The sequence below is a fragment of the Dendrobates tinctorius genome, unplaced genomic scaffold, assembly GCF_039654945.1.
Source record: "Dendrobates tinctorius isolate UK_male_01 unplaced genomic scaffold, ASM3965494v1 ptg000022l, whole genome shotgun sequence".
Lineage (NCBI taxonomy): Eukaryota > Metazoa > Chordata > Amphibia > Anura > Dendrobatidae > Dendrobates > Dendrobates tinctorius.
This window is the reverse complement of record NW_027361690.1, coordinates 89,869,612-89,896,328: the sequence shown is the minus strand read 5'-3', so window position 1 is coordinate 89,896,328 and position 26,717 is coordinate 89,869,612. Positions and strand designations below refer to the sequence as shown.

Below are 26,717 nucleotides of genomic sequence, written 5' to 3'. Positions count from 1 at the left end.
TGGCATCCTTTTGCTGTCTGTGATTTTCATAAACCCATACATTTGTATCAAGTCTTATCTGAGACTTGGATCAAAAATAGACATGTCTCTGTCTTTTTTTACGGACTGCTCTCGATCCACATAAAGACTTGGGTGTGTGAACAGCAACATGGACTATAATGAATAAGTCTTCTACAGTGACTTAAAAAAGTATTCATTCTCTGTGAACTTTTTCCACATTTTTTCACATTACACCCAGAAACTTAAATGTATTTCATTGGGATTTTAGATGATATGCCAACACAAAGTAGCAAGTATTTGTGAAGTGTAAAGGAAATCATATATGGTTTCCTAATTGTTTAAAAAAATATAAAACTGAAATTTATGATGTGCATTTATATTCAGTCCTTTGTAGTCTGATACCCCTAAATAAAATCCTGAGTGACCAATTGCCTCAGGAAATAACAAAAGACTGACTGGTACTTCCAAGCAAGTGTGAACAGGTGCATACTAGGAGTGGCCACCTTCAAATACAATAAGCAAAAGAAGTTGCACTCTGTAGTGCTAAAGCATGTAAATATGAAATATATGAAATATGAATAGCATTATTGTTCTGGATAATAGGAAAAAATTGAGATGCTTAGCACATAATTTGGCCAATTTATGCATGCTCAGCAGCCAACGACATGGCGGTCTCAGAACTGCTGGGAACCTATGTGTCTAGTGTGAATACCTTTCTAAGGCTGGAGTCACACTTATCGTATAAAAATACGGTCCGTTTTCGATGGACGATAATCGCAGAAATGTTCCCTGAACAGTGATCCATATGTCATCCATGTGCAATGCGAGGATGTGATTTTCTCGCATCTAAGCATCCATGTGCCATCCATATGGCAACGGTACAGCGAGATTTTCTCGCCGGCTTTCAAAATGTACATATAATGGATTCATGGCCTCAAATATATATATATGTGTCAGTGAGACACATATATTTATATATATATATATATATATATATATTTCATACCGAGGTAGATAGCAGAATAGCCGATAATTCAATTGTCGGCTTCTGTAAAATCATTACAGAACCTGACAGGATATGAGACATGGTATACATACAGTAAACCATTGCATATCCATTAGATTTATATATGTCCCTCACTAATAACGTTAGTAGTGTGTGTGTAAAATTTTGGAGCTGTAGGTGTTAAATTAAAGGATTAATTCACAGGAAAAACGGGCCTGGGCTCCCACCCAATTTTCTCCGCAGAGAGGGCAAGCCAGTGACTGAGGGCAGAAATTAATAGCCTAGAGAGGGACCATTGTTTTTGGGCCCACCTGGCTAAAAAAATCTGCCACCAGCCACCCCAGGAAAGGCGCATCTGTAAGATGCGCCAATTCTGGCACTTACCCTCTCTCTTCCCATTGCCCTGTAGGGGTTGGCATATGGAGTAATAAAGGGTTAATGTCACCTTGCTATTGTAAGGTGACATTACGCCTGGTTAATAATGGAGAGGTGTCAATAAGACACCTATCCATTATTAATCCACTAGCCTGAAAGGGTTAAAAGAAACACACACACACACACACACACACACACACACATTAAAAATAAAGACTTTTAATGAAATAAATAAACACACATTTTTTTCCATCTTTATTTCACTCCCAATCCAATCGAAGCCTTTGTTCTCCTGTAGAAAATTAAAAGTAAAAATGCAAGAATATACCATACCACTGAATTGCCAGCTTTTCTAAAGGACACCGGTGCGTATTTCTTGTAAGTCACACGCATGGTCCATGTGTAATCCGTTTTTTTTCTCGCACCCGGGGGGCGGTCCGGTCCAATGGGTGTCGCAGGTCCGGGTCCAGAACCTTCTTGCGATGCGGCCCTCATAGTTCATAGCTCCCCTCACAGCGCTCCTGCGCAGGCGTACTTATCTGCCCTGTTGAGGGCAGAGCAAAGTACTGCAGTGCGCAGGTGCCGGGAAAGGTCAGAGAGGCCCAGCGCCTGCGCACTGCAGGAATTCGCTCTGCCCTCAACTGGGCAGATAAGTACGCCTGCGTAGGAGCGTGATGCCGGGGAGCCATGAAGCAAGCAGGAGGGCGGCATTGCAATTAGATGAGAGGCGCCGGACCTGCGACACCCATCGGACCGGACCGCCTCCCTGGGTGAGTATAATAAAACTTATTTTTCTTATCTTTCAGGTCGTATCGGGGGCTTATCGACAGCATTATAGAGTGCTGTCGATAAGCCCTGAAAGGCAGTGACCGTATCTTTTATCGGCCAAAACTGCTGATCGGTTCCCTTTAACCCCTTCACCCCCAAGGGTGGTTTGCACGTTCATGACCGGGCCAATTTTTACAATTCTGACCACTGTACCTTTATGAGGTCATAACTCTGGAACGCTTCCATGGATCCCGGTGATTCTGACACTGTTTTCTCGTGACATATTGTACTTCATGATAGTGGTAAAATTTCATTCAAATAACTTGCGTTTATTTGTGAGAAAAATGGAAATTTGGCGAAAATTTTGAAAATTTCGCAATTTTCCAACTTTGAATTTTTATGCCCTTAAATCACAGAGATACGGCACACAAAAAACTTGATAACTAACATTTCCCACATGTTTACTTTACATCAGCACAATTTTGGAACCAAAATTTTTTTTTGTTAGGAAGTTATAAGGGTTAAAAGTTGACCAGCGCTTTCTCATTTTTACAACACCATTTTATTTTTAGGACCACATCACATTTGAAGCCACTTTGAGGGGTCTATATGATAGAAAATACCCAAAAGTGACACCATTCTAAAAACTGCACCCCTTAAGGTGCTCAAAACCACATTCAAGAAGTTTATTAACCCTTTAGGTGCGTCACAGGAATTTTTTTGAATATTTAAAAAAAAATGAACATCTAACTTTTTTTCATAAAAAAAATACTTCAGGTTCAATTTTTTTTATTTTACCAAGGGTAACAGGAGAAATTGAACTGCAAAAGTTATTGTGCAATTTGTCCTGAGTACGCAGATACCTGATATGTGGGGGGAACGACTGTTTCGGCGCATGGCAGAGCTCAGAATGGAAAGAGCGCCGTTTGACTTTTTCAATGCAAAATTGGCTGGAATTCAGATTGGACGCCATGTCACGTTTGGAGAGTCCCTGATGTACCTAAACAGTGGAAACCCCCTACAAGTGACCCCATTTTGGAAACTAGACCCCCTAAGGAACTTATCTAGATGTGTGGTGAGAACTTTGAACCCCCATGGGCTTCACAGAAGTTTATAACGTAAAGCCATACAATTAAAAAATCATATTTTTTCCACAAAAATGATCTTTTCACCCCAATTTTTATTTTCCCAAGGGTAACAGGACCCTAAAAGTTATTGTGCAATTTGTCCTGAGTACGCTGATACCCCATATGTGGGGGTAAACCACTATTTGGGCGCATGGCAGAGCTCGGAAGGGAAGCAGCGCCATTTGACGTTTTTGGCTGGAATTGAGATCGGACACGATGTCGCGTTTGGAAAACCCCTGATGTACCAAAACAGTGGAAACCCCCCACAAATGACACCATTTTGGAAACTAGACCCCATAAGGAACTTATCTAGATGTGTGGTGAGAACTTTGAACCCCCATGGGCTTCACAGAAGTTTATAACATAAAGCCATACAATTAAAAAATCATATTTTTTTCCACAAAAATGATCTTTTCACCCTCAATTCTTATTTTTCCAAGGGTAACAGGACCCTAAAAGTTATTGTGCAATTTGTCCTGAGTACGCTGATACCCCACATGTGGGGGTAAACCACTATTTGGGCGCATGGCAGAGCTCGGAAGGGAAGCAGCGCCATTTGACGTTTTTGGCTGGAATTGAGATCGGACACCATGTCGCGTTTGGAAAACTCCTGATGTATCAAAACAGTGGAACCCCCCCACAAATGACACCATTTTGGAAACTAGACCCCCTAAGGAACTTATCTAGATGTGTGGTGAGCACTTTGACCCCCCCAGTGCTTCACAGAAGTTTATAACACCCGGGCGTGAAAATAAAAAAATCGTATTTTTTCCACAAACATGATCTTTTAGTCACCATTTTTTTATTTTCCCAAGGGTACCAGGAGAAATTGGACCGCAAAAGTTGTTGTCCAATTTGTCCTGAGTATGCTGATACCCCATATGTGGGAGAAAACTACTGTATGGGCACACGTCGGGGCTCGGAAGGGAAGTAGTGACGTTTTGGAATGCAGACTTTGATGGAATGGTCTGCGGGTGTCATGTTGCCTTTGGAGAGCCCCTAATGTACCTAAACAGTGGAAACCCCCCACAAATGACCCCATTTTGAAAACTAGACCCACTAAGGAACGTATCTAGATGTGAGGTGAGCACTTTGAACCCCCAAGGGCTTCACAGAAGTTTATAATGCCAGGGCATGAAAATAAAAAAATCGTATTTTTTCCACAAACATGATCAATTAGTCCCCAATTTTTTCATTTTCCCAAGGGTAACAGGAGAAATTGGACCCCAAAAGTTGTTGTCCAATTTGTCCTGAGTACGCTGACACCCCATATGTGGGAGAAAACTGCTGTATGGACACACGTCGGGGCTCGGAAGGGAAGCAGTGACGTTTTGGAATGCAGACTTTGATGGAATGGTCTGCGGGTGTCATGTGCGTTTGGAGAGCCCCTGATGTACCTAAACTATTGAAACTCCCCACAAGTGACCCCATTTTGGACACTAGACCCCCCACGGAACTTATCTAGATGTGTGGTGAGCACTTTGAACCCCCAATTGCTTCACAGAAGTTTATAACACTCGGACGAGAAAATAAAAAAATCATTTTTTTCCACAAAAATGATATTTTTGCCCCCAATTTTTTATTTTCCTAAGGGTAACAGGAGAAATTGGACCCCAAAAATTGTTTTGCAATTTGTCCTGAGTAGGCTGATACCCTACATGTGGGGGTAAAACACTGTTTGGGCGCATAGCAGAGCTTGGAAGGGAAGGAGCACCATTTGACTTTTTCAACTCAGAATTGGCTGGAATTGAGATCAGACGCCATGTTGCATTTGGAGAGCCCCTGATGTGCCCAAACAGTGGAAACCCCCAATTCTAACTCCAACCCGAACCCCAACATGCCCCTAACCCTAACCCTAGCCCTAACCCTAACCCTACCCCAACACACCCCTAGCCCTAACCCTAGCCCTAACCCTAATGGAAAAATGGAAATAAATACATTTTTTTTATTTTATTATTTTTCCCTAACTAAGGGGGTGATAACGGGGGGTTTGATTTACTATTTATGGCGGTTTTTATGTTTGGCGGCTGTCGCACGCTAAAAGACGCTTTTTATTGTAAAAATAGTTTTTGCCTCACCACATATTGAGAGCTATAATTTTTCCGTATTTTGACCCACCGAGTCACGTGAGGTCTTATTTTTTGCGGGACGAGTTGACGTTTTTATTGGTACCATTTTCGGGCACGTGAAATTTTTTGATCGCTTTTTATTCCGATTTTTGGGACGCAGAATGAACAAAAACCAGCGTTTCATGAATTTCTTTTGGGGGGGTGCGTTTACACCGTTCCGCGTGCGGTAAAATTGATAAAGCGGTTTTATTCTTCGCGTCAGTACGGTTACAGCGATACCTCATTTAGGTCATTTTTTATGTTTTTGTCAGTTTTATGCAATGAAAACTATTTTATATAAAAAATAATTATTTTTGCATCGCTTTATTCAGCGAGCTATAACTTTTTTATTTTTTCGCTGATGATGCTGTGTGGCAGCTCGTTTTTTGCCGGACAAGATGACGTTTTCAGCGGTACCATGGATATTTATATGCGTCTTTTTGATCGCGCGTTATTACACTTTTTGTTTGGCGGTATGATAATAAATCATTATTTTTTGCTTCGTTTTTTATTTTTATTTTTTAAGGGGTTCGCTAAAGGGGTTAACTAATGGGACAGTTTTTTAGGGCGGGTCGTTACGGACGCGGCGATACCTAACGTGTACTTTTATTGTTTTTTTTTATTATTTCCAAAAAATGGATTTATTGGGGGAATATTTTTTTTTTTTTCTAATTTATTTGGCGATTTTTTTTTAATTATTTTTACACTTTTTTTTATTTTTTTTTTACTTTATTAAATAGTCCCAGGTGGGACATCACTGTCCTGTGACAGATCGCTGATCTGTCACATCACAGATCACTGTGACAGATCAGCGATCTGACACAGGCAGTGCAGAAGGCTTCCTCATGCCTGCGCTTTGCAGGCACTGAGGAAGCCAGCTTCCGCAGTCCCCCGAAGGCCCCCGTCGCCATCTTGGATTCGGGGGCCTGGAGGAAGGGAGCCCCCCGCAGCAGCGCTGCACATTGCGCTGCCGTGGGGGGCTCAGGGAAGCACGGAGGGAGCCCCCTCCCTGCCGATGCTTCCCTTTAACCCCCGGTACACCGCGATCGTGTTTGATCGCGGTGTGCAAGGGGTTAACGTGTCGGGGGCGGTCCGTGACCGCCCCTGACACATTGTGCCGGGTATCAGCTGTGATAATCAGCTGACACCCGGCCGCGATCAGCGGCGCTCACCACGTGGGCGCCGCTGATCGCGCCGACGTACTATCCCGTCCCCGGTCATACGGGCCCGGGTACCGTGGACGGGATAGTACGTCGGATGGCAGAAAGGGGTTAAAATCCGAAATTTTGGCCTACTGAAATGTATGTTCAGTAAATGCACTCAATACTTGGTCGGGGCTCCTTTTTCATCAATTACTGCATCAATGCGGCGATCAGCCTGTGGCACTGCTGAGGTGTTATGGAAGCCCATGATATTCTAATTTTGTGAGAAGCACCTATATAACAAAAGACTGACTGGCACTTCCAAGCTAGTGTGAACAGATGCATACAAGGAGTAGCCACCTCCATATACAATAAGCAAAATAAGTTGCACTCTGTAGTGCTAAAGCATGTGAACATGAAATATATGAAATATGAATAGCAATACTGCTCTGGATAATAGGAAAAAAATTAGACCCTTAGCGCATAATTTGGCCAATTCATGCATGGCCAGCAGCTTAGAAGTGCCAGTCAGTGTTTTGTTATTTGTATATTAGCTCTCTGAGCGAGCACTCCGTCCTCCAGCATGTGGTGGATTTTAATTGCAGCAGGATCCTACCTACTGATAAATTCAGGCTTTAAAGAGAGGTATTCACATCAACCTAGAAATTAGGACTTCAGCCTAAGGCTGGTTTCACATTTGCGTTTTTTTGCGCTGCGTTTTTGCACATACGTGCACATGCGTTTTTTCCCCCTATATTTAACATGGGTGCGCATACGTGCACGTTGGCATGGGCACGTATGCGTTTTTCGTGCACTGCGTTTTTTTCCAGTGTGCGTCCTTACTTTCCAGACGCTACATGTTGCATTTTTTGGTCCGCCGAACCGCTTAAAAAAACGCATGAGCACATATGCGCACATTTTGCTCAAAAAATTACCATTATGGTCTATGGGTGCACATACGTGCGCATTGGCATGCGCATGTATGCGTTTTTTTTGCGCATGCCATTGGTTAGACTAGTTATAAAAATCCCCACCTAAAAAAACTTCATGTCTATATAAAAGGAGGTGTCTGCCAGCACTGTACCATAACTATAGAGACAGCCTGGAGAGCAGAAAGACTGCAAAAGAAGACCCCATTTTCAATTCCAGCTTCAGCGGCAAGAATGTGAGTATTATTACATCTAAAAAATGTATGCCTGTCCTTTTAAATTGTATATGTACTAATGTTTGTATTATTGTTACATGCAGTATGTCTTCGGAATTGGAATATTCACCATCCCTGCAGGAACTGGCGCAAGCAGACCGTGAGGTGATTATTTTCGTGCGTTTGGTAAGTATATCTGCTGCTTCTCAAAATCTCTAACGTTTGTTGTTTTTTTTTTTCAGACATCATCATATTCAGCGGACGCGACTAGTGAGGGCAAACGGCATGAGCAGCCAAGCCAAGTCCCGGTGGTGATATGGAATGTAAGCATCAAATGATTTGTAATGTTCTTTATTTTTTATCTTCTATATGTCCTCTTTTCTGGATCTTTTTTGTAACTTTTTATTCACACAAAATTCGAATATTCTAATGAATGTGATTTGTCTAGGTTCCACAACGGGATGAAGACTTCTACCTGGATAATGAGCACTTTATCCGCCTGGTCCAGGAGCGTGCCCCATTGTGGGACAGCCGTGACCGGCTGTACAAGGACAATGTGGTGAACTGGCGGCTATGGAATGAGGTGGCTGCAGCGTTGATGGATGGCTGGGACAGCGCCACTGCATCCTCCAAAAAGGCGCTTAGTAAGTATTTCCCTGCTCTGTTATGCCGCAGTGACTATTGTCCTTGATGGCACTGTTGGGTTTCGTGCTAGATATATTCTAGCAGGAAACTCAACAGTGTCATCTGGCTCAACAGTGACTGCTTTGGGTATTGTATTGCTGTCTTGTGCCGCAGTGACTATTGTCCTTGATGGCACTGTTGGGTTTCGTGCTAGATATATTCTAGCAGGAAACCCAACAGTGTCATCTGGCTCAACAGTGACTGCTTTGGGTATTGTATTGCTGTCTTGTGCCGCAGTGACTATTGTCCTTTATGGCACTGTTGGGTTTCGTGCTAGATATATTCTAGCAGGATACCCAACAGTGTCATCTGGCTCAACAGTGACTGCTTTGGGTATTGTATTGCTGTCTTGTGCCGCATTGACTCTTGTTCGTGATGGCACTGTTGGGTTTAGTGATAGCATATGTCGTGCATCAAACACAATTGTTAAATGTTGTTTGTTTGTTTTTCCAACAGTGGACAAAGTCGGAACATGTTGGCGCTCGATCAAGGACAGCTTCAACAGTGATGTTTGTGCTGAGGGCCAGGTTTGCAGTGGTTCAGCGTCAAGGACAAGAACAAGATACCGTTACTATCAAGCGTTGAAGTTCCTAAGACCGGTCCTTGCCACTAGATCGTAAGTATTATAATTTTTTGGTTTTTATTTTTATTAATCTATGTTTTTCTAATCCACAGCTGATGCTTCTTGTAAAGGCATGATAGTAATGATTTTCCTTTCTTCCACAGCATCTGGAGCAGCACCCTGCATCCTGGCCCTGGAGCGGTCCTTCATCAGACGTCCTCTGACCCGTCCCAGCCATCCGACAGCCAGGAAGCACCTTGCAGGTCAGCCACACAGACAGCTGGTGACCAGGAAGCTGGTCCATCAGGTGTTCCCCTGTCCCAGTTCTCTGCCACTGGTTATGCGGGTACTACCCGCCAGCGGCAGAGGGCCTTGGACAGGAATGTCTTGCCCGAGTTTATGCACTTGAGCAAGGCCTTTAATGCCAGCCTCAAGTCGCTGTGAGACAGAGTGGAAAGCGGTTTTTCACTCATGGAACGTGGTTTTAACCACATGGAACACCGCTTCCATTCTGTCGAACAGCGCCTTGACCGTCTGGAGGCTGACCTCAACAGACCAGCGCACCATTTTTTTAGTAAGATTAAATAGGGCATGGCGGAACACCTTAGTCATGAGCAACAGCTGAGTGTTGCTGCAGGCCTGCAACAATGCTTTCTTGCAGGCTATGCAGCATAATCGGTACGGGCAGCAGTCAGTGGTGTCATTTCCTACTGTGCCACCATTGACTCGCTTCACCTCACTACCGACTTGTGCTGCATACCACTGCACGGACACCTCTATTCAAAGCCAGGACACCCACCATTACACCACCACAAGTCTGAGTGCTGCTGGTCACTTCACCGACACCACCATGGCAAGCGCTGCTCCTGTCTGGAGCACCACTGCCACCCCATGCATGCTTGGAGCACAGCCACAGTAACCACTCCTCAAACGTGGAATAGTCCTGCCGCAAACACTCCAACATGTAGTAGCCCTGCCACCACCACTCTGCAAACCTGGACCATCACTGCCGCCACCAGTCCTCCTGCAAGGACAAGCACTGCCACCGCCATCACAGAGCATCAGCAGCAGCCACAGCAGCAGCAGCATACACAGCAGCAGGCACAGCAGCAGCCACAGCAGCAGACGGGGGACCCACATTCCTTATTTGCCCAAAGTTCCAGGCGGCGCCAACAATCAAGGCGGGCATTGGGCCCAAGTAGGTCCAGGCAGGCCAGTTTAAGGAGACAAACAGCACTGTAGCTGAACCTCTGTCCTCTCCTCCTATCCCCATTCCCATTCCCATAACTGGACTCCCTTCCCCCACAAGTTTTGTTGCCCTTTCCCCTAGAACACCTTCATTGACTATAAGCTGTTCATCTTCACAGCACACCCCCAACTTGCAACCATCTGACCCCAAATGCAGAAAAAAATAAAGTTTTTTATAATTTTTTGGGTTAAAAATAAATTTAAATTTCTGGTTCACCATAACAAAGTTTGATTAATGTTTTTGGCACCGCCTACACACACTGCGCTGTACACACAATGCGCCTTAAACTTTGAAAGGTGTCATAAAAAGTGTTTTGAGGATTGGCTGTTTTTACCATCCTCATTTCACTTATTGTGATACTGTTAGCGCGGGTGGTCAGGAGCGGGAACTCCGAGAGTGGATCCTCTGGACCGTGGCACCGAGGGACCCCGGGCGAGCTGCCAGGTGGAACCGACCCCTATACAGGGACCGTTAGGAGCAGGCCCAGGGGTTCGAGTACCACGGTAGCCGGTACCGAGAGGGGCGGCTCAGGATGGACCGGAGTAAGACTGAGACTGGAGTAGGACGGCAGGAGCACTGAAGACAGGACTGGAGTAGGACGACAGGAACACTGAAGGCAGGACTGGAGTAGGACGGCAGGAACACAAGGCAGGACTGGAGTAGGACGGCAGGACTGGAGTAGGACGGCAGGAACACAAGGCAGGACTGGAGTAGGTAACCAGGAACACAAGGCAGGACTGGAGTAGGTAACCAGGAAGACGGGTAGCAAGACTGAGAAGCTGCTGTGAGGAGCAGCCGAGACAGGAACTGCAGCAGCAGAGTGTGCACGATGGAGTGAGGCCAGAGTGTCAGGAAACACAACGATCAGGCGCCTCCCTCAGGGGGAAGCGGCCTGATATGGCCCCGTCTGGTCAGCCATTGGTCCAAAGGTGCTTCCGGGTCAGGACACAGCCGGAGCATAAGAAGCAGGAAGGAGGCGCGGCCGCGGCCTATGGCGCATGCGCATAGCATGCAGGGAAGGCATCGGTCGCGGGCCTGTCTCAGGTGACCGCCGCGGCCGTCGCATGGAGAGAGGCTGCGGCGTGGGAGCGGAGGGCGACTGCGGGGTGGGAGCGGAGGCCGGGTGAGTATGGCGGAGCGGTGTAACAGTACCCCCTCCCCTAAGCCGCCCCCCCCGGAGGTTAACAAGAAACCTCTTGAGGATACGGGGAGCATTAATATTCTCCCGAGGCTCCCAGGATCTCTCCTCAGGACCAAAGCCCTTCCAATCAACGAGAAAGAAAGTCCTACCTCTAACCCTTTTCACAGCGAGGATGTCCTGCACTTCAAAAACGTTGTCGGCACCCACCGGCTGAGGACCAAGATCAAGTGAGGAATGGAAACGATTCAGCACCACAGGCTTCAGGAGAGAGACGTGAAAGGTGTTCGGGATCCGGAGCGAAGCAGGCAAACTCAATTTGTAGGCAACTTCGTTAATACGTCCCAGAATTTCAAACGGACCGATGTAGCGTGGACCCAACTTGTAGGAGGGCAGTTTTAGTCGGACGAATTTGGAGGAGAGCCAGACTTTGTCGCCAACACGATACGGAGGAGAATCCAACCTCTTTTTGTCTGCATAGTTCTTCAACTGATCAGCGGATCTCTTGAGTGATGTGTTGGTCTCAGCCCAAATCTTAGAAAATTCCGAGGACAAGGCATTGGCCGCGGGTACCTCAGAGGCAGGGGTTATCGGAAGAGGAACACCAGGATGTCTGCCAAAAACAATGAAAAACGGAGACTTGGCTGAAGAGTCACCAACATGGTTGTTATAAGCGAACTCTGCCCAGGGGAGTAAGCTGACCCAATCGTTCTGGTGGGCGCTAGAGAAGTGGCGTAAGTATCCCGTAAGCGTCTGGTTGGTACGCTCTACTTGTCCGTTGGACTGTGGATGGTAGGCCGAGGAGAAGTCGAGGGAAACGTTCATGAGCTTACAAAGCGAACGCCAGAACTTGGAGGTAAACTGAACCCCTCGGTCAGACACAATGCGTCGAGGTAGTCCATGAAGCCTGAAGACTTGATGAATGAAGATTTCGGCCAGCTCTGGCGCTGAGGGAAGACCGGGCAGAGGGATGAAGTGAGCCATCTTGGAAAAACGATCCACCACCACCAGGATGACTGTGCAGCCCGCAGAGCAGGGTAGGTCGGTGATGAAATCCATGGCGATGTTCTCCCAAGGAACCGTAGGGACAGGCAAAGGAAGCAACAAGCCGGACGGAGATCTCCGTGGCACCTTGTTTTTTGCACAGGATGGACAAGAAGCCACAAAGTCGAGTATATCTTGGCGAAGTGAGGGCCACCAGTAGTGACGTTTGATAAGGTCAAGGGTCTTCTTAGTTCCGGCATGGCTGGCCAGTTTGGAGGAGTGCCCCCATAGAAGAACCTTTTGCTTGAGATTCTCTGGCACAAGCGTCTTGCCAGGCGGAGGAGTAAGCCAGTTCACTGGAGCCACGGTGATGATCCTAGTGGGATCAATGATATGTGACGGTTCCTCCGTGGATTCGTTTGGTTGGAAGACCCTGGACAGGGCGTCGGCTTTGGAATTCTTGTTGCCGGGACGGAATCGGAGCTCGAAATCAAATCGGGCAAAAAATAAAGACCATCTGGCCTGGCGAGGGTTTAGTCTCTGGGCAGACTGGAGATAGGCCAGATTCTTGTGGTCCGAGAAGATGACAAAAGGATGGACAGCTCCTTCCAGGAGGTGGCGCCATTCCTCCAAGGCCAACTTGATGGCCAAAAGTTCCCGGTCACCGATCGAGTAGTTACACTCGGATGGAGAAAAGGCCCTCGAGAAGAAGCCACAAGGGTGCAGGCGACCGGAGGCGGTTCTCTGGGACAGCACCGCCCCGGCACCAGTCGAGGAAGCGTCCACCTCGAGTACAAAAGGTCGATCGCTCTCAGGGCGATGCAGAACCGGAGCCGTGGAGAAAGCCCGTTTTAGGGTCAGAAAGGCCTCCTCTGCCTCAGGAGACCAATCCTTGGAAGTAGACCCTTTACGGGTGAGCACAGAAATGGGTCTTGTGATCGCGGAAAAGTGGGAGACAAATTGCCGGTAATAGTTGGTGAACCCGAGGAATCGTTGTATCGCCTTTAATCCGACGGGGCGAGGCCATTTGAGGATGGCAGACAACTTCTCAGGATCCATCCGTAGACCAGCGTCGGAGATAATGTATCCCAGAAATGGCAGAGAGGTCTGTTCGAAGAGACATTTCTCGATCTTTGCACACAGACGGTTCTCCCGAAGACGCTGAAGCACCAGGCGGACACTTCCTGTGGGACGAGAGGTCCGGCGAGAAGACGAGGATGTCGTCTAAGTAAACGACCACACAGGAGTACAAGAGATCCCGGAAGATCTCATTGACGAACTCTTGAAAGACTGCAGGAGCATTGCAAAGACCGAAGGGCATGACCAGGTACTCGTAATGGCCATCTCGAGTGTTGAAAGCGGTCTTCCACTCGTCACCTGTACGGATACGGACCAGATTGTAGGCTCCTCTGAGGTCCAGCTTGGTAAAGACCCGAGCCCCTATGAGACGGTCAAACAGTTCCGGAATGAGTGGAAGAGGGTACCTGTTCTTGATGGTAATCTCATTCAAGCCCCTATAGTCAATGCATGGCCGTAGAGTCCCGTCCTTCTTTTTGACAAAGAAGAACCCGGCTCCCGCGGACGAAAAGGATTTCCGTATAAAGCCTTTGGCGAGGTTCTCTCGGACGTACTCGGACATGGCGGTGGTCTCTGCGGGAGACAGAGGGTAGATTCTGCCCCTTGGGGGGGTTGAACCAGAAACAAGTTCAATTGGGCAGTCAAACGGCCGGTGTGGAGGGAGGACCTCCGCTTCCTTCTTATCAAAAACATCGGCGTAGGAGCTGTAAGCTGGAGGAAGACCCGGGAGGCCTGGAGGTGACCGTGGAGCGGCCGCCAGGCGGACAGGAGTCAGACAGCGAGCTTGGCACGGGTGCCCCCAGCGGAGTATCTCCCCAGAAGACCAGTCGAGAACAGGCTGATGAGTCCTTAACCATGGAAGACAGAGTAGAATGGCGTGAGAGAGCTTAGGTAAAACGTAAAAGGCTATCTTCTCTATTTTTACAATAAAAAGCGTCTTTTAGCGTGCGACAGCTGCCAAACATAAAAACCGCCATAAATAGTAAATCAAACCCCCCGTTATCATCCCCTTAGTTAGGGAAAAATAATAAAATAAAAAAAATGTATTTATTTCCATTTTTCCGTTAGGGTTAGGGCTAGGGTTAGGTCCAGGGCTAGGGTTAGGGTTAGGGCTGAGATTAGGGTTAGGGGTGTGTTGGGGTTCGGGTTGGAGTTAGAATTGGGGGTTTCCACTGTTTGGGCACATCAGGGGCTCTCCAAATGCAACATGGCGTCTGATCTCAATTCCAGCCAATTCTGCGTTGAAAAAGTCAAATGGTGCTCCTTCCCTTCCAAGCTCTGCCATGCGCCCAAACAGTGTTTTACCCCCACATGTAGGGTATCAGGCTACTCAGGACAAATTGCAAAACAATTTTTGGGGTCCAATTTCTTCTGTTACCCTTAGGAAAATAAAAAATTGGGGGCAAAAATATCATTTTTGTGGAAAAAAATGATTTTTTTATTTTCACGTCCGAGCGTTATAAACTTCTGTGAAGCACTTGGGGGTTCAAAGTGCTCACCACACATCTAGATAAGTTCCGTGGGGGGGTCTAGTGTCCAAAATGGGGTCACTTGTGGGGAGTTTCAATAGTTTAGGTACATCAGGGGCTCTCCAAACGCACATGACACCCGCAGACCATTCCATCAAAGTCTGCATTCCAAAACGTCACTACTTCCCTTCCGAGCCCTGACGTGTGTCCATACAGTAGTTTTCTCCCACATATGGGGTGTCACCGTACTCATGACAAATTGGACAACAATTTCTCCTGTTACCCTTGGGAAAATAAAAAAATTGGGGACCAATTGATCATGTTTGTGGAAAAAATACGATTTTTTTATTTTCATGCCCTGGCATTATAAACTTCTGTGAAGCCCTTGTGGGTTCAAAGTGCTCACCTCACATCTAGATAAGTTCCTTAGGGGGTCTAGTTTACAAAATGGTGTCATTTGTGGGGGGTTTCCACTGTTTAGGTACATCAGGGTTTTCCAATCGCGACATGGTGTCCGATCTCAATTCCAGCCAAAAACATCAAATGGCGCTGCTTTCCTTCCGAGCTCTGCCATGCGCCCAAATAGTGGTTTACCCCCACATGTGGGGTATCAGCGTACTCAGGACAAATTGCACAATAACTTTTAGGGTCCTGTTACCCTTGGAAAAATAAGAATTGAGGGTGAAAAGATCATTTTTGTGGAAAAAATATGATTTTTTAATTGTACGGCTGTATGTTATAAACTTCTGTGAAGCCCTTGGGGGTTCAAAGTTATCACCACACATCTAGATAAGTTCCTTAGGGGGTCTAGTTTCCAAAATGGTGTCATTTGTGGGGGGTTTTCACTGTTTTGGTACATCAGGGGTTTTCCAATCGCGACATGATGTCCAATCTCAATTCCAGCCAAAAACGTCAAATGGTGCTGCTTCCCTTCCGAGCTCTGCCATGCGCCCAAATAGTGGTTTACCCCCACATGTGGGGTATCAGCGTACTCAGGACAAATTGCACAATAACTTTTAGGGTCCTGTTACCCTTGGGAAAATAAAAATTGGGGTGAAAAGATCATTTTTGTGGAAAAAATATGATTTTTTAATTGTACGGCTGTACGTTATAAACTTCTGTAAAGCCCTTGTGGGTTCAAAGTTCTCACCACATATCTAGATAAGTTCCTTGGGGGGTCTAGTTTCCAAAATGGGGTCACTTGTAGGGGGTTTCCACTGTTTAGGTACATCAGGGACTCTCCAAACGTGACATGGCGTCCGATCTGAATTCCAGCCAATTTTGCATTGAAAAAGTCAAACAGCGCTCCTTCCATTCTGAGCTTTGCCATGCGCTGAAACAGTCGTTCCCCCCCACATATCAGGTATCAGCGTACTCAGGACAAATTGCACAATAACTTTTGCAGTACAATTTCTCCTGTTACCCTTGGTAAAATAAAAAAAATTGAACCTGAAGTATTTTTTTTGTGAAAAAAAGTTAGATGTTCATTTTTTTTTAAATATTCAAAATAATTCCTGTGACGCACCTAAAGGGTTAATAAACTTCTTGAATGTGGTTTTGAGCACCTTAAGGGGTGCAGTTTTTAGAATGGTGTCACTTTTGGGTATTTTCTATCATATAGACCCCTCAAAGTGGCTTCAAATGTGATGTGGTCCGTAAAAATAAAATGGTGTTGTAAAAATGAGAAATCGCTGGTCAACTTTTAACCCTTATAACTTCCTAACAAAAAAAAATTTTGGTTCCAAAATTGTGTAATGTAAAGTAAACATGTGGGAAATGTTAGTTATCAGGTTTTTTGTGTGCCGTATCTCTGTGATTTAAGGGCATAAAAATTCAAAGTTGGAAAATTGCGAAATTTTCAAAATTTTCACCAAATTTCCGTTTTTCTCACAAATAAACGCAAGTTATTTGATTGAAATTTTACCACTATCATGAAGTACAATATGTCTCGAGAAAACAATGTCAGAATCACCGGGATCCATGGAAGCGTTCCAGAGTAATGACCTCATAAAGGTACAGTGGTCAGAATTATAAAAATTGGCCCGGTCATGAACGTGCAAACCACCCTTGGGGGTGAAGGGGTTAAAAGCCTGGGAGTCATTACCACGACCAAATGCTCCAATGTCCACTGCTACAAACATACATCCGGCATCTGCAATGGCCATGAGTCCTATTGAAAAGTACTTTTTGTAATTATAGTACTCAGATCCAGTTCATTTGGGTTTGATGATCCATATGTGTTTACCATCAACAGATTCCAAACAGTTGGGGAAATTGCAGACTGTCCAGAATTTGTCAGCAATTTCCATCCACTTTTCAGCGGTGGGCAGGGGCATAGATTCGGGACAAAGAACGTTCCAGAGACCCCAGCAGGTGTCCGCAACAATTCCAGACAAGGTAGAGATTCCAATACGGTACTGGAAGTGTAGTGAAGATAGGGTCTCTCTAGTCACCAGGAATCTGCGAAACAGAGAAAGAAGTAAAATTAATATTTCTGTATTTTTTTGGGGTGAGGACAAACAATGTGCAAAAAAACGCAAACGCACTAAAAACGCATAAAAACGCATACAAACGCTGCGTTTTTTTCCTGCATTCGCATAAAAATGCTTGAAAAAAACGCAGCTTTTGTATGCGTTTTTTCATGCATTTGTGTGTGCAAAAAAACGCACCACAAAAAGCCGCAAGTGTGAAAGTAGCCTAAGAGAGGTATTCACACACTAGACACGCTGGGCATGCGTGAACTGGCCAAATTATGTGCTAAGCGTTTCAATCTTTTCCTATTATCCAGAGCAGTATTGCTATTCATATTTCATATATTTCATATTTACATGGTTTAGCATTACAGAGTGCAACTTCTATTGTCAATTGCCTCTAGAAGTCACATACCCGTATATTCTCGTGTGTAAGCCGGCCCGAGTATAAGCTGAGGCACTTAATTTGGCCAAGAAAAAATGGAAAATCATATTGACTTGAGTGTAAGCCCAGTATGCATTGTCCCCTCATCCCCATCCTTGTATGCATGGCTCCTTATTCCCATCCTCGTCTGCGTGGTTCCTCATCCCAATCCTTGTATGCATGGCTCCTCATCCCCATCCTTGTATGCATGGCTCCTCATCCCCATCCTTCTCTGCATGGCTCCTCATCCCCATCCTTGTCTGCATGGCTCATCGTCCCCATCCTTGTCTGCATGGCTCCTCGTCCCCATCCTTGTCTGCATGGCTCTTTATCCCCATCCTTTTCTGCATGACTCCTTATCCCCATCCTTGTCCTTGCATGAATGGCTCCTTATCCCCATCCTTGTATGCATGGCTCCTCATCACTGTCCTGGTATGCATGGCTCTTCATCCCTATGCTTGTATGCTTGATTCCTCATCCGTATCCTTGTATGCATGGCTCCTCATCCCTATCCTTGCATGCATGTCCACCATGAGAAAAGTATAAAAAAAGCCATCCTACTGCCTTCCCTGCACGCCCTCGCAGCATCTTGTTCCGGTGCCAGCAGCTCCTGCGGCCGAGCGATCACGTGTCCCCGCTCATTAAGGTAATGAATATTCACCTCTTTCTACGCCTATGGGAGTGGAGAGAGGAGAATATTTAAAACTCTGAAGTAGCGCGCACGTGTGATAGCCAGGCAGCTGCTGGAAGCCAGCCGCTGTGGCTGACACTGTGCGCGCTATAAGAGAAATGAATATTCACTGCCAGTGTAGTGAATATTCATTTCTCTTTAGCAGCGGCCACAGGCTTTAGCTGTAGTAGCCGACTCCTGCCTCCTGTGACCCGCTGCTCCGCCGTACCCCCTCCCACGCCATCTTCTGGGACAATGGCTCGAGTATAAGCCAAGATGGGCATTTTCAGCACAAAAAAAGTGCTGAAAAACTCGGCTTATACTCGAGTATATATGGCAATTAACCCCTTTACCCCCAAGGGTGGGTTGCACGTTCATGACTGGGCCAATTTTTACAATTCTGACCACTGTCCCTTTATGAGGTAATAACTCTGAAATGCTTCCATGGATCCCACTGATTCTGACATTGTTTTCTCGTGACATACTTCATGTTAGTGGTAAAATTTAATTCACATAACTTGCATTTATTTGTGAAAAAATAGGAAATTTGGTGAATATTTTGAAAATTTCGCAATTTTCCAACTGTGAATTTTTATGCCCTTAAATCACAGAGATACGGAATACAAAAAAACTTAATAAGTAACATTTCCCACATGTTTGCTTTACATCAGCACAATTTTGGAACCAAATTTTTTTTTGTTAAGAAGTTATAAGGGTTAAAAGTTGACCAGCGATTTCTCATTTTTGCAACACCATTTTATTTTTACGGACCACATCACATTTGAAGTCACTTTGAGGGGTCTATATGATAGAAAATACCGAAAAGTGACATGATTCTAAAAACTGCACCCCTCAAGGTGCTCAAAACCACATTCAAGAAGTTTATTAACCCTTCAGGTGCTTCACAGGAATTTTTTAAATGTTTAAAAAAAAATGAAGATTTAACTTTTTTTCACAAAAAAATTACTTCAGGTCCAATTTTTATTATTTTACCAAAGGTAACAGGAGAGATTGGGCTGCAAAAGTTATTGTACAATTTGTCCTGAGTACACTGATACCTGATATGTGTGGGGAACCACTGTTTCGGCGCATGGAAGAGCTCAGAAGGGAAGGAGCGCCATTTGACTTTTTCAATGCAATATTGGCTGGAATTCAGATCGGACACCATGTCACGTTTGGAGAGCCTCTGTTGTGACTAAACAGGGGAAACCCCCCACAATTTACTCCATTTTGGAAACTAGACCCCCCCAAGGAACTTATCTAGATGTGTGGTGAGAACTTTCAACACCCAAGGGCTTCACAGACGTTTATAACGTACAGCCGTACAATTACAAAATCATATTTTTTCCACAAAAATGATCTTTTCAACCTCAATTTTTATTTTTCCAAGGGTAACAGGACCCAAAAAGTTATTGTGCAATTTGTCCTGAGTACGCTGATACCCCATATGTAGGTGTAAACGACTATTTGTGCGTATGGCAGAGCTAGGAAGGGAAGCAGCGCCATTTGACTTTTTTGGCTGGAATTGAGATCGGACACCATGTCGCGTTTGGAAAGCCCCTGATGTGCGAAAACAGTGGAAACCTTCCACAAATGACACCATTTTGGAAACTAGACCCCCCAAGGAACTTATCTAGATGTGTGGTGAGAACTATGCACCCCCAAGGGCTTCACAGACGTTTATAACGTACAGCCGTACAATTAAAAAAATAATATTTTTTCCACAAAAATGATCTTTTCCCCCTCAATTTTTATTTTTCCAAGGGTAACAGGACCCCAAAATTTATTGTGCAATTTATCTTGAGTACGCTGATACTCCATATGTGGGAGTAAACCACTTTTTGGGCACATGGCAGAGCTCGGAAGGGAAGCAGCGCCATTTGACTTTTATGGCTGGAATTGAGATCGGACGCCATGTCGCGTTTGGGAAGCCCCTGATGTGCCAAAACAGTGGAAACCCCCCACAAATGACACCAATTTGGAAACTAGACCCCAAAAGGAACTTATCTAGATGTGTGGTGAGAACTTTGAACGTCTCAGGGCTTCACAGAAGTTTATAACGTACAGCCGTAAAATAAAAAAATCACATTTTTTCCACAAAAATGATCATTTCACCCCCAATTTTTATTTTCCCAAGGGTAACAGGGCCCTAAAACTTATTGTGCAATTTGTCCTTAGTACGCTGATACCCCACATGTGGGGGTAAACCACTATTTGGGCGCATGGCAGAGCTTGGAAAGGAAGTAGCGCCATTTGACTTTTTTGGCTGGAATTGGGATTGGATGCCATGCCGCGTTTGGAAAGCCCCTGATGTGCCTAAACAGTGGAAACCCCCACAAATGACACCATTTTGTAAACTAGACCCCCCAAGGAACTTATGTAGATATGTGGTGAGCACTTTGAACCCCCAAGGGCTTCACAGAAGTTTATAACGCCCGGGCGTGAAATTAAAAAAATCATATTCTTTCCACAAACATGATCTTTTAGTTCCCAAATTTTTTATTTTCCCAAGGGTAACAGGAGAAATTGGACCCCAAAAGTTGTTGTCCAATTTGTTTTGAGTATGCTGATACCCCATATGTGGGAGAAAACTACTGTATGGGCACACGTCGGGGCTCGGAAGGGAAGTAGTGACGTTTTGGAATGCAGACTTTGATGGAATGGTCTGCGGGTGTCATGTTGCCTTTGGAGAGTCCCTGATGTACCTAAACTGTGGAAACCCCCCACAAGTGAACCCATTTTGGAAACTAGACCCCCTAAGGAACATATCTAGATGTGTGGTGAGCACTTTGAACCCCCCAGTGCTTCACAGAAGTTTATAATGCCTGGGCGTGAAAATAAAAAAATCATATTTTTTCCACAAACATGATCTTTTAGTCCTCAATTTTTTTATTTTCCCAAGGGTAACAGGAGAAATTGGACCCCAAAAGTTGTTGCCCAATTTGTTCTGAGTATGCTGATACCCCATATGTGGGAGAAAATTACTGTATGGGGACATGTTGGGGCTCGTAAGGGAAGTAGTGACGTTTTGGAATGCAGACTTTGATGGAATGGTCTGGGGTGTGTTATGTCGCGTTTGTAGAGCCTCTGATGTGTCTAAACTGTTGAAACTCCCCACAAGTGACCCCATTTTGGAAACTAGACCCCCCCATGGAACTTATCTAGATGTGTGGTGAGCACTTTGAACCCCCAGTGCTTCACAGAAGTTTATAACGCCCGGGCGTGAAAATAAAAAAATCATATTTTTTCCACAAGCATGATCTTTTAGTCCCCAAATTTTTAATTTCCCAAAGGTAACAGGAGAAATTGGACCCCAAAAGTTTTTGTCCTGAGTACGCTGATACCCCAAATGTGGGAGAAAACTACTGTATGTGCACACGTCGGGGCTCAGAAGGGAAGTAGTGACGTTTTGGAATACAGACTTTGATGCAATGGTCTGTGGGTGTCATGTTGCCTTTGGAGAGCCCTTGATGTACCTAAACAGTGGAAACCCCCCACAAGTGAACCCATTTTGGAAACTAGACCCCCTAAGGAACTTATCTAGATGTGTGGTGAGCACTTTGAACCCCCCAGTGCTTCACAGAAGTTTATAATGCCTGGGCGTGAAAATAAAAAAATCATATTTTTTCCACAAACACGATCTTTTAGTCCCCAATTTTTTATTTTCCCAAGGGTAACAGGAGAAATTGGACCCCAAAAGTTGTTCTCCAATTTGACCAGAGTACGCTGATACCCCATATGTGGGAGAAAATTACTGTATGGGGACACGATGGGGCTCGGAAGGGAAGTAGTGACGTTTTGGAATGCAGACTTTGATGGAATGGTCTGGGGGTGTTATGTCGCTTTTGTAGAGCCTCTGATGTGCCTAAACTGTTGAAACTCCCCACAAGTGGCCCCATTTTGGAAACTAGACCCCCCAAGGAACTTATCTAGATGTGTGGGGAGCACTTTGAACCCTCAAGTGCTTCACAGAAGTTTATAACGACCGGGCGTGAAAATAAAAAAATCATGTTTTTTTTCCACAAAAATGATATTTTTGCCCCCAATTTTTTATTTTCCTAAGGGTAACAGGAGAAAATGGACCCCAAAAGTTGTTTTGCAATTTGTCCTGAGTAGGCTGATACCTCTTATGTGGGGGTAAAACAACGTTTGGGCGCATGGCAGAGCTTGGAAGGGAAGGAGCACCATTTGACTTTTTCAACGCAGAATTGGCTGGAATTGAGATCAAACGCCATGTTGCATTTGGAGAGCACCTGATGTGCCCAAACAGTGGAAACACCCCAATTCTAACTCCATCCCTAACCCCAACACACCTCTAACCCTAATCTCAGCCCTAACCCTAGCCCTAACCCTAGCCCTAACCCTAACGGGAAAATGGAAATAGATACATTTTTTAAATTTTATTATTTTTCCCTAACTAAGGGGGTGATAAAGGGGGGTTTGATTTACTATTTATGGCGGGTTTTTATGTTTGGCAGCTGTCACACGCTAAAAGACGCTTTTTATTGTAAAAAATAGTTTTTGCTTCTCCACATTTTGAGAGCTATAATTTTTCCATATTTTGAGCCACCGAGTCATGTGAGGTCTTATTTTTTGTGGGACGAGTTGATGTTTTTATTGGTATCATGTTCGGGCACGTGACATTTTTTGATCGCTTTTTATTCCAATTTTTGGGACGCAGAGTGAACAAAAACCAGCATTTCAAGAATTTCTTTTGGGGGGTGCGTTTACACCGTTCTGCGGGCGGTAAAATTGATAAGGCAGTTTTATTCTTCGGATCAGTACGATTACAGAGATACCTCATTTATGTCATTTTTTTATGTTTTGGCGCTTTTATGCAATGAAAACAATTTTATATAAAAAATAATTATTTTTGCATCACTTTATTCTGCGAGCTATAACTTTTTTATTTTTTTGCTGATGACGCTGTGTGGTGGCTCGTTTTTTATGGGACAAGATGACTGTTATTAATGAGTCACCGGAGGAGTAAAAAACAAAAATACAAGCTAAGTCCAGAAAACCAGAGAGGTTGTTAGCTAGCGGATTGCAGACCCCTGATCCTATTCACAACAACTAGCAGTAGCCATGGGGTGTTCCTACGGTGATCCTAGACACCTCGTTCACAGCCGGAGAACTAAATAAACCTAAAGAAAGAAAGGGGAAATTTAAACTGCCCCAGAGCAGACCCCAAAGCAATAGACAGCCCCCAACATGTATTGACGGTGAAAACAGATGAAAACACAAACACAGACAGAAAGACAGGCTGAGCAAACGATGGGGCCCTCACTAACTAGATAGGACAGGAAAGAAAAACAACTGTCTGCAATCACGCAAAAACGCTGCCAAAAATAATGTCCAACACGTCTGATAGAAAATGCCCTGAAGTCACTTGACTTCAAAATCACTATATCAGCACTCCGCTATATTCTGAAAACAGAGCAAAGAGATCAACTGAACAGAGACAAAAATGGAGTTCAGCCAGTCCCAACCAGGGCTGGCTGAACACAAAAACAAAGTAAACCAGACAAAATCTCATGGAACAATAGCAGAGCAAAAACTTAGCTTTAGTAGACAGGACTAAACTGGAGGCCAGAGCTCAGAGCAGAGAGGATCACCAGCAACCCATCAGGGCTTCGGCGGTCTTATATCCACTCAGAGATTCCGGATGTCCAATCACACTCCACCTGTTCAGATGACAGGTTTTTCCCATCCAAATCAATTTCACTACCACCTTTCACAAGCAAAGGGAGTTCCTCGGACATCAAAGGTGAAGGAGAAAATGAGCTCATAACAGATGACATTTTCAGCGGTATCATGGTTATTTATATCCGTCTTTTTGATCGCGTGTTATTGCACTTTTTGTTCGGCTGTATGTTAATAAAGCATTATTTTTTGCTTTGTTTTTTATTTTATTTTTTAAGGGGTTCGCTAAAGGGGTTAAATAGTGGGACAGTTTTATAGGGTGGGTCGTTACGGACGCGGCGATACTAAATATGGGTACTTTTATTGTTTTTTTTCATTTCCAAAAAATGAATTTATTAGGGAATATTTTTTTTTCAATTTATTTAGTGATTTTTTATTTTTACACTTTTTTTTTAACTTTATTACACTGTCCAAGGGGGGACATTACTGTCATGTGTGAGATCGCTGATCTGACACATCACAGATCGCTGTGACAGATCAGCGATCTGACACAGGCACTGCAGAAGGCTTCCTCATGCCTGCGCTTTGCTGACAGTGAGGAAGCCGGCTCCCTGCAGGCCCCCGAAGGTCCCCGCCGCCATATTGGATCCGGGGACCTGCAGGGAAGGAGGCCCCCCGCAGCAGCGCTGCACATCGCGCTGCTGCGGTGGTCACAGGGAAGCACGGAGGGAGCCCCCTCCCTGCCGATGCTTCCCTAAACCCGGGTACACTGCGAACGTGTTTGATCGCAGTGTGCCAGGGGTTAACGTGCCGGGTGTCAGCTGTGATAATCAGCTGACATCCGGCCGCGATTTTCTTGGATGGGATAGTACGTCAGATGTCAGGAAGGGGTTAATAAATTGAGTCCACCTGGGTTTAATTTATTCTCAGTATAACTTCAGCTGTTCTGACCTCAGAGGTTTTTTGCGAATATTAGGAATCAAACAACATCATGAAAACTAAGGGATAAAGTTGTGGAGAGGATTAAAGCAGGGTTAGATTATAAAAAAAACAACCCAAGCTCTGAACATCTCAGAGCACTGTTCAACCCATCATCCATAAATGGAAGGAGTATGGCACAACTGCAAACCTATCAAGACATGGCCTTTAACCTAAACTGACATCCCAAGCAGGGAGACCACTAATTAGAAAAGCAGACAAGAAGCCCATGGTCATTCTGGAGGCGCTACAGAGATCCACAGCTCAGATATGAGAATCTGTACACAGGACAACTATTAGTTTTATACTCCACAAATCTTACCTTTATGGAAGAAAGGCAAGAAGAAATTTATTTTTGAAAACAAGCCATAAGAAGTCTCATTTTCAGTTTGCAAAAACCCATTTAGGGTACACAGGTAGCATGTGGAAGGTACTCTGGTCAGATGAGATTAATGTAGAACTTTTGGTGCTAAATGCAAACTCAATATCTGGCAAAAAACTAACACGGCACATCACCCTGAAAACACCATCACCACAGTCAAACATGATGGTACCAGCAGCAAGCTGTGGGGATGCTATTCTTCAGCAGGGACAGGAAGGCTGATGAGAGTTGATGGGAAGATGGATGGAGCTAAATACAGGGCAATCCTGGAGGAAAACCTTTTAGAATCTGCAGAAGACTTGAGACTGGGGTATAGGTTTACCTTCCAGCAGGACAACGACCATAAGCATACTGCTAGAGCTATAATGGAATTGTTTAGATGAAAGCAAATTCATGTGTGTGAATGGCCCAGTCAGGGTCCAGATCTAAATCCCATTGAGAATCTGTGGCAAGGCATGAAAATTGCTGACACTGATGCCTCCATCCAATTTCACTGAGCTAGAGCAAGTGTGCAAAGAAGAATGGGAAAAAATTTCAGCCTCTTGATGTGCAAAGCTGGTAGAGACATACCCCAAAAGATATGCCGCAGTAAATGAAGTATAAGGTGTTTCAACAAAGTATTGACTCGGGGTCGAATACAAATGCGCGTTACAAGTTTCAGATTTATAAGTTTAAAATATTTTTTAAAAAATGTGTATCATTTTCTTTACACTTCACAAATAGTTTCTTACTTTGTATTGGCATAGCACATAAAATCCAAATAAAAACATTTGTTTTTAGGTGTAACCTGAAAAAAAATGAGGAAAAATTTACAGGGTATGAATACTTTTTACAGTATAGGAAGCACTAAGCGCACTTCCTCCTCTGGACCCAGCGATCATATAATCACTGAGAGGGAGCAGAAATTGCTGGGTCCTAACACAGCCAGATCCACATATAGTTAAATTTTGAAATGAATGAACGACTTAAATAATTTACCGTTACTGAGATAGGAGATGGCAGTTGCTATTGATGAGATTTTATCTAGATAGCAGAGGGAGGGGCTCTGCCTCTATCGCCTTCCATTTATATAAAATTGTATCCGTAGCAGTCGTCATCTCCTGTCTCAGTGATGGGAGAGTCTTCACTCAATGCAGATTTTACTTCAGAATTGAGAAATTTAATAATTACTGATCAGTTTTGGCAGAGAAAGAAGCAGATTTCTCTGATAAGATATATTACAAAGTTTATTTTTTTACCTATACTATTGATTTATAAAGTAAAAATTAAAACAACAGTCACTCTTTAAAGAATGCCTATATGCATAATGAACACCC

General features: G+C 44.6%; 1 protein-coding gene across 8 annotated transcripts in view; it reads left to right on the top strand.

The window, feature by feature from the left end:
* MEGF11 (multiple EGF like domains 11) overlaps nucleotides 1-26,717 on the top strand; it is an 815,865-nt gene that overhangs the window by 564,538 nt on the left and 224,610 nt on the right. The window lies entirely within an intron of this gene.